The sequence below is a fragment of the Balaenoptera physalus genome (genome assembly GCF_965194825.1).
Source record: "Balaenoptera physalus genome assembly, chromosome: 10".
In the NCBI taxonomy this organism is placed as follows: domain Eukaryota; kingdom Metazoa; phylum Chordata; class Mammalia; order Artiodactyla; family Balaenopteridae; genus Balaenoptera; species Balaenoptera physalus.
The window spans coordinates 86,353,507-86,371,813 of record NC_138889.1 but is presented as its reverse complement, the minus strand read 5'-3'; the positions used below and the strand labels follow the sequence as shown (position 1 = coordinate 86,371,813).

The following is an 18,307-nucleotide window of genomic DNA, read 5'->3' as shown; positions in this document are numbered from 1 at the left end:
ATGCTGTTTATAAAATAAAAATGAAGTTGCCACAATTTTAGAATCCTCTTTACACTTGATCTTAAGAAGTTAAACATACACTTTACCACATTAAATAAGGGCTAGGTTTTACATTTCTAACTGGGAGTTTCCAGTTTAGAACAGGGCTCATTATCTCAGACCACAGGCTGCTGAAAAATGAATATTTTGAAAACATCATGCTATTATTCTCTGTATGCAGGGGGAGGGGAGGTGGGAATGGGATTCAGGCTCAGTGTTCACACAGCACCTCCTGCTGTCTGGTTAGGAAAATAACAACTTGTATTGACTAGAAATTCTTGAACTAAGGTATCCAGAACTAGCAAGAAACATCTCCCCGTGAGAAACTTTCATTCTCAAAAAGTGGTTAGTTTCCAAGTTAATTATGTCAGTGTATCCAGAAATGGGATTATTATCATAGATAAGGCTATTTATAATAATAAATATGAAAAAATAAAAATCCAAACTTATTTTTAATATTCTTTATTCAGCTAATATCATATATAAAAACTGGTGTAAAACATATTTTTCTGTATTCAGATTAAGTTATTTTAACAGAAATATTTAACTTTTAGGATACAATGATATTATACTATGCATTATGACCAATTTAATTACAGTCATTTATTTGGTATTAAATGGCTTGAGTCTACTAATTTGACAGTTTAAAATTATTTAATGTTAAGAAAACATGAGACGATTCTCCAATGCAAGAAAAGCATTGTTTAAATCAAATCTAAAAAAATTTGAACAATTTAAATCAAATCTAAAAAAAAAGAAACATAAGTTTCATTTAAAGTGAGGGTGTTAGAGATAATAAATAACTCAGAAAGTAGTTGTGGAATGTTTGTTTTTTCTTCCATTGTTCTAAACATTTAAAAGTTTAAATAGATATAAACAATTGTACTGGACTGAAAAGTTCCTTGTATTTTGAGAAGAAAATGCTTTAAGAATTACTGCTTTGGTTTAAAAATTTTCTTTATGACTCAAAATTGATGAGAAATACATCTTACTAAAAGAAATATTAAATGTAAATGTGAACAAAATTAACATTTTTAGCGTCTCCGAATGTCTGAGCATCTGATTGTCTATATCATCAACATTATGACTTTCAACATTATACCAAGTTTAGGAATATTTTAAGAATCTAGGCTCTTTGCCATTTCTAACTAAACCTTTTTATTTTGCTCACTTATAATAACTTAAAGTTTTTCACTCAACAGTTTTAATATGATACTTGGTTAAGTTTTATTTTAAAATACAAAATTGAAGAAAAAAAATAGAAATTTGCCTATTATGCATTTCCATGCAAATTCCTATTTCTTTTAGGTATGCCCAATTATATGTATTCTTGAGCCTCTTTTCTTTTGTATTGTTATATCATGACAATTTAAAATTATCTGCAATGTTCATAAAAGTCACTGAAGTGGTACCATTATCGGGTCATCAGTGGTTAAGTGTTAAGCCTGGCAGTAGCTTTATTTGTGAGTAAGATTTCTTAGCAAATATTCCTCTTAGCATTAATGAACTTTATTTGAACTGCATTTACTTCATTTGACCTTAGGGATAGCCTTTTCTGTTTAGTTTTATATAAGATTGTGTTTGGTAAAATGGAGATGGATGATAATTCCTATTTCCTTAACAAGCCTAAGCTTATAAATTATAGAATTATATGACCTCTTGATATCATTTCCATTTATTCCACTTCTGAGATCATATATAAAGACAACAACATTGTTTTACTAGGATTCTGTCAAAAGATTGTAGACTTTAAATTGATGTTTTGGAATTCCCCAAGGAAATTTCTTTTAAATAAATTGTGATAACAGAGCTTTAAAAGAAGAGTCAGAACTACAGGTTTTATGTTTATGAACTTACTCACTTTTCAGTTTTTAACTTTAACTTGTCTATTACAAGCATGCAACAGAATTAAGCCCACTACATTAATATGGTCTTAAAAATATACTGATTCGTGTATAGAAAATGAGATATTATATTTAGGACAGCATAAAGTCACTTAGTCTTACATTTATCACATTTAGTTCCTTAAGAGTGGAAACATTTTAGAAATTGCTCAGAGCTAAGCAGAATCTATTTAATTGGTAATCTTTGAAGTCGTGTAAATGCTTTCCTATGAAATGCAGTTAACACTTTCAGCGACAGGGCCGTTCCATCTCATTAGCATTCTTGTTATGTGGTGGTGCTGATGGTGGGGTGTTGAAGTAGGAATGCCATTGTGTGGAGTTCCAGTGTTTGGGGACAAACACTGCTGTGGAGGGAACGTGTGAAAAGGCCACAGTCCTGTCAGTGAATGAGGAAGGCTGTGCTTTCTGTGTGCTTCAAGCAGGGAAGCTGTCATTCATAGGCCTAACACAGCTAAACAGAGGCCAAAACACAACCCTGCACTACCTTTTAAAATGATATTAGTGATTTTTAAACATGATCTTCTTTATTTATGATCCTCCATAGAGCTTTTAGTCGCTGTCAGTAAACAAAATATATGTCAGTCTGTTCAGCAACACTGTAGAGATCCGTAGAAGTCCATGGAGCTGTGCCAGGAGGCCATATAAATAATGATTTGGAACGGCTGATCTTAAGTACGAACCTGATTTTTGAGAAATAGATATTTCTGGAAATGTCTTCCCCATTTTGATACCCCTTTGAATTTTTTTCCCCCAAGCAACAAAATTCCTGGAGACTTTTCCATAGTGAAGGCATAGCACTCTTCTTTTAAAATACAGTTTTTAAAAGAACTCATAAACACACAGTTTTGATCCTTTAAAGTGGTTCACAGTGTGGTTTAACAGTTGTTGTCGTTTGCGTAGTCATTTCTGAAATTCAGGGAGACACAAAGGAAATGAGTATCTAACTATAATATCTTAACAACCATCATCTTAATTATGAAGAAAGTCGTAGTCCCTGTGGTAGTTAAGACATGAAAAAATTTGAAGGAATGTTTAGTACTACTCCTAATTTTCAGCACTTTTGAAAGAAATGATCAACTTTGAAATTAAATTTTAGCTTGTTTGACAGCTTTAAAAAAATAAACAGAAAAATATCCTTAAATATTTTTTAAACTTTTGGGATATTTCTAAACTTTGGCAGTATATCAAAAAAAATGACAATTTCTATTTATGTCTGAAACTGCAGGGAAATGTTTTATTTCTGTAATTTTAATTTGGAAATAGGTACTTGGGCTATTTGTAATAGGTCATTACTTAATGAAGTTTGTTGAAAATTGTAATTTTCTACCTGAGTGATTTTTTGGGGTGTATATGGTCCTTTTTGTTTAGTAATTTAAGCAAGGTACTTTTTTGAATGCTATTATATTCTAATGTTCCATATTTGACCTGTTAGGTTTAAAAATCTCAGACACTAAGTTTCTATTTCAAAGATTAGGTTTCACTTTTTAAACTGGAGCTGTACTGCAGCTTTATTGTGTGGGCATATAATTAGATGAGGAAATGACCATCCAACATCAGCGTGTATTGGTTTTGCAGTTTAAAACTGAAATGTATTTTATTATTACATTAGACTAACTTCTACCAAAGCACTTATAGTTTGTTAAAAGAATTCCTAAGTTAATATTGGTTCACTTGACCCACACTTTTCAATAAGTTTGGTACTTAGATATAAAAGCAATAATAATAATATAATTCTATTCAGAATAAATTCAGTTCAAAATGTGCTTGAATTACATTTAGTGCTGACAGAATTTGTTTATTGCAAAAAGTATCTTTAAGGAATCTAATATTTTAATTTCCCATAAAAGAAGTGTTGAGAGTTTGTCTTTTCAGATCTGTGTTGTAGGTCAATCAAAATCATTTATTGGTCCTAACATTATTGAAGGAAAAACTGTTTCTATTTCATTTTCTATATATGCTTTTTTCGTAGTATACCAGCTACTTTTTTTTTCTAGCTTTATTGAGAGATAATTGACATAACATTGTGTAAGTTCAAGGTATCCAATGTGATTATTTCATACACTTATGTATTGTGACATGATCACTGCAGTAGGATTAGTTAACACCTCTGTCACCTCACATAATTAACATTTTTTTTTTTTGCGGTGAGAACATTCAAGATCTACTCTCTTAGCAACTTTTCAGTATATAATACAGTACTGTTAACTGTGGTCACTTGCTATACATCAGATCCCCATTTATCTATATATTAAAAATTGAGCTCTTTTCTTGATTTAGCCTTCCTGAAGCAATACCCAAAATATTCCAGTTTTGAACTTCTTGATGTCCTTTGAAACCTTGGAACAAAGTCTGTAATATATAAACATAATTTACTATTAAAAACATTAAAACAATGTTATAGATGTTTCAAGACGAAAACTACTACTGAAGGTTCTGATAGGTAATTTTTTAGAATATTAGGTAGTTTATAGATTTGAGTGATTGTTGATTTTTTTTCCCCCCTAAAACCAAGCTGCATTCTAGTTACTTGAAGTATTTTAAGAACCTTAAACTTGTGTCTTTTTCTAAGTGTCATGCTTTGAGAAGGCCTAACATCAGTTAAATGAAGTGAAAATTGCATTCTTGTCTTGATAGAGATGAAAATGGATTTCTGGTCATGAAATAGATGTAGTTGTCACTTTTTAAAAAAGGTGTCAGCAGTTTGCTTCAGCGAGTAAGGTGCCAATTCAGTATGGCAGTAAACTTGTGATCTGAGCAATCAATAAAATGCTTCAATAACTTCTGCTTCATTACACTTATAATAAGAGGCTATAGATCCATGGCACATAAAATGTTGATAAAGAGAATATGTGGGGACCGACTGTGACGCTTTTCTTGAAAGTACAGTAAGTGCAATATTGCCACCTAGAGTTTGTGCGTAGGTAATTATTGCAGAGGGGGAGAAAAAACTGACAATGGGATAAAAAAGAAATGATATTGAAATACTGTTTATTTTCCATCCTTTTATCCATGACACATTTATCTTCATGGAACATTTCATTTGATTCACCATAAAACTGTTTAGGTCAGGAAAAAAATTTCAAATCTGTAGTTTTTTCTAATTTTCTTAGAATTACACTACCAAATGTTAAATATGTATTTGTGGTTCAAAATTGAATTTTTTTTTTTTAACCATGAAAACTCTGTATTAAATAACTCACTTTGGAAAAAAATTAGACTTAAAGATTGTCCATTTTTACAAGATAATTCAATTATTTAAAAACAACTTTATTGACATCTCAGTTGGATACCTTTCAATTAAAAATATTATCTTTTTTAATATTAAACACTCTTTCAAAAATTAAGAGCCAACTTAGTGAAAAGTGGAATTTAAAAATAACTATATAAAAAAATAGACTTTCCTGCTTATGTGAGTTTGAACATTTTAATTAACTGTAAGTTCCATTTGTGGCTTGTGTAAAATACGTCTTCATCTTTACATAAACACTTTAAAAAATACTAGTTATCTCTTTATTTTTCTTGATTAATTAAAAGATTATTTAATTTTATAATATTTTTTGAATGAGCTAATATGGAAAATACATTTTGAACCTAAGCATTACTGAGGTCTTTCTCCCTCTGAACTGGTGACTAAAAATGCCTATTGCATAATAGAAAAATTTTTTGAATCTGCATTTAAGTGTTTTATGATACTTAATATAAAGCAAACTTAATATAGGTATTGATGACTTAATAAGGAAAGTTAATCTGGAAAGGTTATTATTTTTATTCTCCCATTTATTTTTCAATTTGTATAGATAACTTTTATAAGCTTATAGACCTTGGCCTTCACATTTCCATAAGAAAAATGATTTGGCATTAATATATTAGTAATGCATTTTTCTAATATTATACTATTTAGGTATTTTCTGTTCTCATACATCTATGTGTGAATGACTTCTATAATTGTAAAAAATGGAAATGATTGTAACATTAATTTATTTTCCTTTTCTGATCAAAGTTTTATCCTCAAACATCCTAATATTATCTTATCTCAACTTACATTTAACTTAAGACAACTCTTTAGATGAAGAGCTCTTATTTTGAGATTTTAATCGTACTGAGTAGAAAATGTTGCATCTTGAAACCTCTAAATAAGTATAGAATTTTTCTGGTAAAGTAAGTGAAAGTGGACCTGACAAATTTTCTTTTAAATTACTCAACCACCTACAGGTATTATTGCCTATGACTCTTTTGAAATGAGAATAAATTTTACAGAGTTACAGCAGCAAAGTGAAAGAGTGTGTTTGATAGATTCCCTGAACAGTTTCAACACCCACAGGTATTATTTGTAAGAAAACAATCATGCGGAGTCTTCAGCTGGTTAGAGAGGGCACAGCATTCTATCTTCACCTGACATCCTATCTGTTCCGTCAACATCCTGGGCCCCCTGCCTGCCGCCCCCTCCTCGCAAAACAATAATGCTCCCTGAGAGGTTTGTGTGAATGGACAAGAATATGAATTTTTTTTTTCCCTTGAAGAGCTAAAACAGTATTGAAGGCATATTCTTAGGGGGAGGAAAAACAACTGTCTTGAGGATTGACTAGTATTTTCTATTCTAATTGATCAATGTTGTGAGTAATTGATAGTTAAAGTCTTTGATTATTAAGTCTGACTACTGACTGATGAAAGGGAGACTATTAAGTGTAAACATTTTGGAAATAGTTGCTTTATTTTATTAAGAGAAATGTGGTTTTCTCTCACCTGTTTTTAATAGTATAGCTTGAATAAACGTCAATCATAACAACATATTGCTGATTTTCAAATAATATAATTCATTATTTGCTTATATTTTATGTATGTAACAGCAGATGGAAATGAGTATAACATTAATTTACTACTCTCTTCAGTCAAATTTTCTCATTAACGATGTCAGAAAAACAATTTTACGTAATTTCCTAAAAAATAATTAGCATCCTGTTACATTTAAGATTTCAAGTTCCTAAACAGAGCCAATCATGCATGGAAAAAGAATAGGGCAAGAGTCCATTCATCAGCACTCAGTATATGCCACTGGGAAGTAAATGTTGAAAGTATCAGAGAACAGAGTGATAGCATAAATAAAAGGCACTAGAAAGGTCCTAGTCTCCAGGCTTGGCAAGTCACAGGTGAGTTATATCTTCTAAAGCCATACTGCCCAATACACTATCCCCATGTGGTTTCACAATTTAAATTAATTTTAAGTAAATAAAATAAAAAATTAAATACAATTTAAAAATCCTGATTATACTTCTGGCCCTGGATTCCACATTCTATGACTAACAGAAAAACAAAGGATCTTTTATCATGATCTGGTTTTAATTCGGCGTTGGGTAGATAAGGTAACCTAGTCTTCACAAAACAAGATAAATTGTGACACACGCACACACACACACACACCCCTAGGGCACAGTGTATTCACCATCCAACCACCAGATGGACACCTTTAGGGGTTGCAGTGTCTCTCAGGATCCCTATCAGTAAACTATATAGCGAGGTGTCCTTAAGGACTATCATTCTGGCAGTCACTGAATTAATCTTGTCTTGTTTGGTGCAAAAAGATTCCCTTTCCTCCTCCCCAAAAAATAGAGAGGCAAAGAAGACAGACTCAAATGATAAAGTGTTGAATACGCCTTAGGAGCTCAGTCTGTGTGTTAGCCAGTGTTGAAGATACAGGAGAACTATCCCAGACCTTGCCCTTAGGAAGCTTACATTCTTGTTCTGGAGATAAAACATACCCACATGAAACTATTAGGAAATATGCTTATAAGTATATAATTAAGTGCTAAAAAATATGGTATAGATTCTATGTTATACGTGAACTTAAATAAAAGAAAGGTAAAAAGTAGAATAAAAGCATTTTAAGGCTGAAATGAACTTTGGAGGCCATCTAGTACAGTCCTCTCATCTTATAGATAATAATAAGAGTAACAGTATTAATAATACTTACCTCATTGTGTTGTTGTGAGAATTAAATAGTTAATGTATATAAAGCTCTTAACATAGTACCTAGGACATAGTAAGTGGCCAGTACGTGTTAGCTATCCTCATGCATCATCATCTTTATTATTAATTTTTTCTGCTTTACTGAGGTATAACTGACAAATAAAATTATAAGATCTTTAAAGTCTACATTGTGTTGATTTGACATATATATATTGTGAAAGAATTCTCACCATCTAGTTAACGTGTACATCACCTTGTATATATATATGTATATATATGTGTGTGTGTATATATATATATATATATGTATATTTATATGTATGTGAGAACATTTAAGTTCAACTCTTTGAGCAAATTTCAATTACATAATACAGTGTTATCAGCTATAGTCACCATGTTTTACATTAGATCCTCAGACCTTATTCATCTTATAGCTGAAAGTTTGGACTCTTACCAGCCTCTCCCTATTTTCCCTACCCCCAGCCCCTGGCACCCACTTTTCCATTCTTTGTTTCTATGAGTTTGACTTTTTAGGTTCAGCATATAAGTGATACCTTTATTATTAATGTTGTAGATAAGGCAATTTAGGTAGAGTTGTAATGGGACTAGAGCCCCACCATTGCTATTAGAGTAGGTAAGGTATGCTTCAATAACTGAAATATGGGGAGGTTTTAAAAAGAGACTCATACAGGCAATGGCATGAAGTTGGGAGTAAGATATTATTTTCAAATAGATTATACTTGGTACAAAAAAGGTTATTGGTGGCCTTTGAAAGATGATGAAAGCTTAGAGTGAATAGGGTTAAAGAAAGAACTGATGTTGAAGAAATAGGGCAGTGGGTATAGATAAGACTTCTGAGACGTTGAGGTTGATCCATTTTTTTTTGAGGCTCACAGTATATTAAATAAATTAAAAATGTCAAAACAAGATTTTAAAACCATTGGATGTATTTTACATGACTACACTTAAAATTAACTCTATCAACAACTCCTCCCTCATAAGACATAATTGTTCTATTTTTTGTATTACAAGATTCATAAAAATATTAATTCATAATCCATATAGGTAGCTTGGTCTGGTGATGGGACAAAAGTTTTATAACAGCTGTCTCTTTGGTTGACTCTGTCACTGTATCTCTTTGACTGTATGTATAACTTTATTAGGAGGTAAGGAAAAAGGCTAAATTTGTGGCCTGTTTTGAGTATAAGACTGAGGACAAAAGCCTTCCTCAGCCTCAGGATTGAAGCAGCTGAGATCTTGGAATGGTTGAGGACTGTAGATGGGGAATGAAAGTCACTTAGTTTGTAAACCATACGCTAGAGTTTACTTTAGGAAGGAGATACATGTTTCAAGAAAGCAAATTCACACACGCTCTAGACAAGGTATGGAAAAAAGTATTTAAAAATTTTTGTCTAAATCTGATTTGACCTTTCACACAAGGTACCACTCATGGTAGTCGGGGAAAGGTAAAAACTAAATTTGGTTGAGGCCAGATAATTTAACTAATTCTTTTAGATAACACCCAGCCTTTTGGCTAAAGGGGCTCAGATACTCATATTTCTGCCCTTCTGTGTTCCTTCCCAGAAGGGTTTATTGGGGGAGGGGGGGTTAAGTCACAACTGGTGGTGTTTCTCTGCAGGTACACATAGACCAAAAAGGGGTAGTTTTAAGGAATGACTGACTAGATGCTCAACTTTCATATGTACTTTGTACTAAAATTTTCCTCCCTGAGAATGTGCCTGCAGCAGAGGTGCATGCCACTTCTCCTTTCCCATCTTCCATCATCCTTAGGCAAAGCACACTTCTCCCTTATCCTGAATTTACTCTGGTGCTTCATCCCGGAGTGTAAAAACCTCCAGGATATCAGAGGGACATTTTGATATGTTGGTGCCATAAACTTCTTGTAGGGCTCTGAACCGTTCCTTGTTATAAAAGTGTTTCTGTTAAAGTAGAAATGGGATAGAAATATATGAATTTGATGAGAAAAAGGAACAGGTAACCTTCTGATTGTTAAAGAAGAGCTTTCCCATATAGTTTTATTATTATTTTTAATATCTTTATTGGAATATAATTTCTTCACAATGTTGTGCTAGTTTCCGCTGCACAGCAAAGTGAATCAGCCATATGCATACATATGTCCCCATATCCCCTCCCTCTTGCGTCTCCCTCCCACCCTCCCTATCCCACCCCTCTAGGTGGTCACAAAGCACCGAGCTGATCTCCCTGTGCTATGCAGCTGCTTCCCACTAGCTATCTGTTTTACATTTGGTAGTGTGTATATGTCAATGCTACTCTCTCACTTTGTCCCAGCTTACCCTTCCGCCTCCCCGTGGCCTCAAGTCCATTCTCTACATCTGCGTCTTTATTCCTGTCCTGCCCCTAGGTTCATCAGAACCATTTTCTTTTTTTAGATTCCATATATATGTGTTAGCATACGGTATTTGTTTTTCTCTTTCTGCCTTACTTCACTCTGTATGACAGACTCTAGGTCCATCCATCCCACTACAAATAACTCAATTTCGTTTCTTTCCATGGCTGAATAATATTCCATTGTATATATGTACCACATCTTCTTTATCCATTCATCTGTTGATGGACACTTAGGTTGCTTCCATGTCCTGGCTATTGTAAATAGTGCTGCAATGAACATTGGGGTGCATGTGGCTTTTTGAATTATGGTTTTCTCAGGGTATATGCCCAGTAGTGGGATTGCTGGGTCATATGGTAGTTCTATTTTTAGTTTTTTAAGGAATCTCCATACTGTTCTCAATAGTGGCTGTATCAATTTACATTCCCACCAACAGTGCAGGAGCACTTTCCTCCACACCCTCTCCAGCATTTATTGTTTGTAGATTTTTTTTTTTTTAATTAATTAATTTATTTATTTATTTTTGGCTGTGTTGGGTCTTCGTTTCTGTGTGAGGGCTCTCTTTGGTTGCGGCGAGCGGGGGCCACTCCTCATCGCAGCCGCGGGCCTCCCACTGTCGCAGCCTCTCTTGTTGTGGAGCACAGGCTCCAGACGCGCAGGCTCAGTAGTTGTGGCTCACGGGCCCAGCTGCTCCGCGGCATGTGGGATCTTCCCAGACCAGGGCTCGAACCCGTGTCCCCTGCATTGGCAGGCGGATTCTCAACCACTGCGCCACCAGGGAAGCCCGTTTGTAGATTTTTTGATGATGGCCATTCTGACCAGTGTGAGGTGACACCACATTGTAGTTTTGATTTGGATTTCTCTAATGATTAGTGATGCTGAGCATCCTTTCATGTGTTTGGTGGCAATCTGTATATCTTCTTTGGAGAAATGTCTATTTAGGTCTTCTGCCCATTTTTGGATTGGGTTGTTTGGTTTTTTGATATTGAGCTGCATGAGTTACTTATATATTTTGGAGATTAATCCTTTGTCAGTTGCTTCATTTGCAAATATTTTCTCCCATTCTGAGGGTTGTCTTTTGGTCTTGTTTATGGTTTCCTTTGCTGTGCAAAAGCTTTTAAGTTTCATTAGGTCCCATTTGTTTATTTTTGTTTTTATTTCCATTTCTCTAGGAAGTGAGTCAGAAAGGATCTTTTGTGATTTATGTCATAGAATGTTCTGCCTATATTTTCCTCTAAGAGTTTTATAGTGTCTGGCCTTACATTTAGGTCTTTAATCTATTTTGAGTTAATTTTGTTTATGGTATTAGGAAGTGTTCTAATTTCATTCTTTTACATGTAGCTATCCAGTTTTCCCAGCACCACTTATTGAGAGGCTTTCTTTTCTCCATTGTATATTCTTGCCTCCTTTATCAAAGATAAGGTGACCATATGTGCATGCGTTTATCTCTGGGCTTTCGATCATGTTCCATTGATCTTTATTTCTGTTTTTGTGCCAGTACCATATTGTCTTGATTACTGTAGCTTTGTAGTATAGTCTGAAGTCAGGAAGCCTGATTCCTTCAGCTCTGTTTTTCTTTCTCAAGATTGCTTTGGCTATTCGGGGTCTTTTGTGTTTCCATACAAATTGTGAAATTTGTTCTAGTTCTGTGAAAAATGCCATTGGTAATTTGATAGGGATTGCACTGAGTCTGTAGTTTGCTTTGGGTAGTATAGTCATTTTCACAATGTTGATACTTCCAATCCAAGGACATGGTATATCTCTCCATCTGTTTGTATCATCTTTAATTTCTTTCATCAGTGTCTTACAGTTTTCTGCATACAGGTTTTTTGTCTCCTTAGGTAGGTTTATTCCTAGGTATTTTATTCTTTTTGTTGCAATGGTAAATGGGAGTGTTTCCTTAATTTCTCTTTCAGATTTTTCATCATTAGTGTATAGGAATGCAAGAGATTTCTCTACATTAATTTTGTATCCTACTACTCTACCAAATTCATTGATTAGCTCTAGTAGTTTTCTGGTGGCATCTTTAGGATTCTCTATGTATAGTATCATGTCATCTGCAAACAGTGACAGTTTTACTTCTTTTCCGATTTGGATTCCATTTATTTCTTTTTTGTCCCTGATTGCTGTGGCTACAACTTCCAAAAGTATGTTGAATAATAATGGTCAGAGTGAGCAATCTTCTCTTGTTCCTGATCTTAGAGGAAATGGTTTCAGTTTTTCACCATTGAGAACGATGTTTGCTGTGGGTTTGTCATATATGGCCTTTATTATGTTGAGGTAGGTTCCCTCTATGCCTGCTTTCTGGAGAGTTTTTATCATAAATGGATGTTGAATTTTGTCAAAAGCTTTTTCTGCATCTATTGAGATTATCATATGGTTTTTATCCTTCAATTTGTCAATATGGTGTATCACATTGATTGATTTGTGTATATTGAAGAATCCTTGCATTACTGGGATAAACCCCACTTGATCATGGTGTATGATCCTTTTAATGTGCTGTTGGATTCTGTTTGCTAGTATTTTGTTGAGAATTTTTGCATCTATGTTCATCAGTGATACTGGCCTGTAGTTTTCTTTTTTTGTGACATCTTTGTCTTGTTTTGGTATCAGGGTGATGGTGGCTTGTAGAATGAGTTTGGGAGTGTTCCTCCCTTTACTATATTTTGGAAGAGTTTGAGAAGGATAGGTATTAGCTCTTTTGTAAATGTTTGATAGAATTTGCCTGTGAATCCATCTGGTTCTGGGCTTTTGTTTGTTGGAAGAATTCTAATCACAGTTTCAATTTCAGTGCTTGTGATTGGTCTGTTTATATTTTCTATTTCTTCCTGGTTCAGTCTCAGAAGTTTGTGCTCTTCTAAGAATTTGTCCATATCTTCCGGGTTGTCCATGTTACTGGCATATAGTTGCTTGTAGTAATCTCTCATGATCGTTTGTATTTCTGCAGTGTCAGTGGTTACTTCTCCTTTTTCATTTCTAATTCTATTGATTTGAGTCTTCTCCCTTTTTTTCTTGATGAGTCTGGCTAATGGTTTATCAATTTTGTTTATCTTCTCAAAGAGCCAGCTTTTAGTTTTATTGATCTTTGCTATTGTTTCCTTCCTTTCTTTTTCATTTATTTCTGATCTGATCTTTATGATTTCTTTCCTGTGCTAACTTTGGGGGTTTTTCGTTCTTCTTTCTCTAATTGCTTTAGCGTATGGTTATGTTGTTTATTTAAGATGTTTCTTGTTTCTTGAGGTAGGATTGTATTGCTATAAACTTCCCTCCTAGAACTGCTTTTGCTGCAACCCATAGGTTTTGGGTCATTGTGTTTTCATTGTCATTTGTTTCTAGGTATTTTCTGATTTCCTCCTTGATTTCTTCAGTGATTTCTTGGTTATTTAGTAACATATTGTTTAGCCTCTATGTGTTTGTATTTTTTACAGTTTTTTTCCTGTAACTGATACTAGTCTCATATCATTGTGGTCAGAAAAGATACTTGATACAATTTCAATTTTCTTAAATTTACCAAGGCTTGATTTGTGACCCAAGATGTGGTCTATCCTGGAGAATGTTCCATGAGCACTTGAGAAGAAAGTGTATTCTGTTGTTTTTGGATGGAATGTCCTATAAATATCAATTAAATCCATCTTGTTTAATGTGTCATTTAAAGGTTGTGTTTCCTTATTTATTTTCATTCTGGATGATCTGTCCATTGATGAAAGTGGGGTGTTAAAGTCCCACTATTATTGTGTTACTGTCAATTTCCCCTTTTATGCTTATGTATTGAGGTGCTCCTATGTTGGGTGCATAAATATTTACAATTGTTATATCTTCTTCTTGGATTGATCCCTTGATCATTATGTAGTGTCCTTCTTTGTCTCTTGTAATAGTCTTTATTTTAAGGTCTATTTTGTCTGATATGAGAATTGCTACTCCAGCTTTCCTTTGATTTCCATTCTCATGGAATATCTTTTTCCATCCCCTCACTTTCAGTCTGTATGTGTCCCTAGTTCTAAAGTGGGTCTCTTGTAGACAGCATATACACAGGTCTTGTTTTTGTATCCATTCAGCCAGTCAGTTTCTTTTGGTTGGAGCATTTAATCCATTTACATTTAAGGTAATTATCAATATGTTATATTCCTATTACCATTTTCTTAATTGTTTTGGGTTTGTTTTTGTAGATCCTTTTCTTCTCTTGTGTTTCCCACTTAGAGAAGTTCCTTTAGCATTTGTTGTAAAGCTGGTTTGGTGGAGCTGAATTCTCTTAACCTTTGCTTGTCTGTAAAGGTTTTAATTTCTCCATTGAGTCTGAATGAGATCCTTGCTGGGTAAAGTAATCTTGGTTGTAGGTCTTTCCCTTTCATCACTTTCAATATGTCCTGCCACTCCCTTCTGGCTTGCAGAGTTTCTGCTGAAGGATCATCTGTTAACCTTATGGGGATTCCCTTGATGTTATTTGTTGCTTTTCCCATGGTGCTTTTAATATTTTTTTCTTTGTATTTAATTTTTGACAGTTTGATTAATATGTGTCTCGGCATGTTTCTCTTTGGGTTTATCCTGTATGGGACTCTCTGCACTTCCTGGACTTGATTGACTATTTCCTTTCCCATGTTAGGGAAGTTTTCGACTATAATCTCTTCAAATATTTTCTCAGATCCTTTCTTTTTCTCTTCTTCTTCTGGGACCACTATAATTCGAATGTTGGTGTGTTTAATTTTGTCCCAGAGGTCTCTGAGACTGTCAGTTCTTTTCATTCTTTTTCTTTATTATGCTCCCTGGCAGTTATTTCCACCATTTTATCTTCCAGCTCAGTTATCCGTTCTTCTGCCTCAGTTATTCTGCTATTGATTCCTTCTAGAGTATTTTTAACTTGTTATTGTGTTGTTCATCACTGTTTGTTTGCTCTTTCATTCTTCTAGATCCGTAATAAATGTTTCTCATATTTTCTCCATTCTGTTTCTGAGATTTTAGATCATCTTTACAATATCATTACTCTGAATTCTTTTTCAGGTAGGTTGCCTGTTTCATCTTCATTTATTTGGTCTTGTAGGTTTTTACCTTGCTCCTTTGTCTGTAACATATTTTTTTGTCATTTCATTTTTTTTTTTGATAGGTAGGTGGGACTGTATTCCTGTCTTACTGGTTGTTTGGCCTGAGGTGTCCAGCATTGGAGTTTGCAGGCAGTTGGATAGAGCCAGGTCTTGGTGCTGAGATTAGGACCTCCGGGAGGCCTCACTCCAATTAATATTCCCTGGGGTCTGAGGTTCTCTGTTAGTCCAGCGGTTTGGACTTGGAGCTCTCACCACAGGCGCTCAGGCCCACCCTCTGGTCTGGGAACCAAGATCCTGCAAGCTGTGTGGTGTGGCAAAAAAGGAAAAAAGAAAAAAAGGAGCAGTGCAATATCAAAGAATAAAAAACAAAATAAAATTAGAAAGATAAAAAATATATTAGGAAAAATAAAAATATAATTGAAACAACCGGTCACTGAGGGTTCCTCCCGTCCCCTTAGGTGTCCATGGTCCCCCACTGGTGCCTGGTAGCTGCCCTAGTTATGCGGAGACATGAATTCCGTGTCCTCCTAGTCCACCATCTTGACTCTGTCCTCCTTATAGTTTTAAAAATAGAAGATGTTTGACATAAAATTGTTCTGGTATTTAATTTCATTGGATAGATTTAAAAGAAAAATGTAACAGTTTTAATTAGTAGTACCAATATTTATAACGTGCCAGAAAACACATCTTTCACCACTGTTTGTAAGCTAATAATAAAAAAATTTAATGTTTACTTAAAATGTTGGTGTGCAGCTTTCTAAGTGAGGGGAATATAGTTTTCTAAGTTCTTTTAGATAGTATGTGAGTAAAATATTTTGGAGTCCTCATGGTGCCAGGGAGGGAAAATGGTCATTTGAGCCACGTGATGCCAACTGCTGAGGTATCACTGGTCTTGTCTGTTGCTGAGGTTTGCAGTGGATATAAGTCCTGAACTACTACTGGCTGCTCTCTGCTTGGTCAGGAGTGCTCCCTGGAAGCTTTAGCTTTAGCTTGGCTCTCACTGAGTTTCTACCACATTCTCCATCTTGACCATGACCTATGTAGGTCACCCTGCAGCCTCTGCAGTGCAGTCACTGGGGACATTTGACCCTTAATATTTGTGGCCCATTTGGCTTACCATTTGGCTACCTTTTGGTTCCCTAGAGGCCATGTGAGAATATGTAGGTCTTATCCATACCCCAACTGAAAACAACTCAAGAAAGCTAGATTATAGCCTTCTTTCTGCTTCCTACACACTATTCCATTGCATTTACTCTGTGATTCCATCTCCCTTAGTTCTGCCCAAGGCTGGTGAAGGGGGCAGCCTCAATACAGACCCTTCCCTGAATACCAAACGAGAATCCAGATTGACATCTTTTGTCCTTAGCTTTCTCCTCAATTTATCTAACACACCTGCCCCTCCTTCTGCTAAAGCTGGGAGATAGCACACCATAGTAAAAAAAAAAGTCATTTTACATTACAATTCAGTATTATATACATACCCCTCCACATATGAATATAAAACAAGAGTTTTTCAAAATAAGATTTAACCGTACAACTTTTGAGCCACTGTCAAAATACTGGCTTGGACTCACTAAGTTGAATTCACAGCCCACTGACATAGTATCAGGGCTACATTTCATCCTACATACTTCAACATGTCTTTTTATTTTTAATTTTTTTAATTGAAGTATTGTTGAGTTACAATATTGTGTTCATTTCATATGTACAGCAAAGTGATTCAGTTATATATACATATAATGTTCAGATTATTTTCCATTATAGGTTATTACAAAACATTGAATATAGTTCCCTGCATTATATAGTAAATCCTTGTTGCTTATCTATTTTATGTAGAGCAGTTTGTATCTGTTAATCCCATACTTCTAATTTATCCCTCCTCCCCCTCCCTTTCCCCTTTGGTAACCATGAGTTTGTTTTCTGTGTCTGTAGGTCTATTTCTGTTTTTAACATGGCTTTTTAAATTTAAAAATTTACCCCATATGCTATTATTGAATTTTTCAAACATAGAGAAATGCTGAAAGAATTTTACAGTGAACACCCAGACACCTACCACCTAGAATCTAGTATTAACATTTTACTATACTACTCGATTTGTCAAATGGCTATCCATCTATTCATCTCTTTATCCATCCATTCAACCACTTTTTGATGTATTTCAAAGTAAGTTTCAGACATCACATATTCTTTCCCCTCCCTCCTTCCTTTCTTTCTTTTTCTCTTTCTCCCTTTCTTCCTTTCTTTACAAGCTGGCATATGTTGTAATTGTTTTGTATCTGGTATGTACTAGGTTGTTAAATATTTTGAATATCACTAGGGACCAGAGGTAGAATAGAAGCACAAAGCTATGAGCAGAACTAAAGTCACAGGCCTGCTGAGGTCCTCGTCTGAAGTAATATGTGGTACCTACTAAAGAATTACAGGGACTTAAAAGGTTCTATGTGAGATGGGGTCTGGGAGCTGGTTAACTGTGTGAATGCAAAGACAGGGCTCCCCAGTCCTCTCAACCTCAACCTTGTTCTAGCTCAGGAAAGGAGGCTGAACAAATTTGCAGACCTACTGATAGGACCAATGGACTTATAGAGACCCCTTGATCTACTGAGTGAAGGGCAGCACAAAGTTTGATTCCTCAGAACTGAGCCAGCCACTTACTGCTTCTTTGACCAGATATTTACTATTCATAATAGCATCAGAGAGTAGGAGCACCAAACAACCTTGTAGGACTTGGTTCTGCACTGGAATCAGTGAGTTAGGTAAAGATGATGGAAGCATTCCTGAATAGGGAGGGAGGAATACTCAAGAAGGAGACTCAAGATGGGTTAAACTTCAGAAAGAAGAAAAGGGAGCTCAGAAGGAAGCAAACAAAGTCAAGAAACAGTAGTGACTATATAAATTGATAGAATAGAAGTTTATCAATATTATTGATATTTTCTAAGAAATAACTTTTGATTTAACTGATTTTTCTATTTTGTTGGTCTGCTTTTTACTTTATTGAT

At 34.6% G+C, this 18,307-nt stretch overlaps 1 protein-coding gene across 15 annotated transcripts in view; it reads left to right on the top strand.

Annotated features, from left to right (window-relative positions):
• Positions 1 to 18,307, top strand: part of DCDC1 (doublecortin domain containing 1) — a 471,016-nt gene that overhangs the window by 110,813 nt on the left and 341,896 nt on the right. The gene's annotated exons all lie outside the window — the stretch shown is intronic.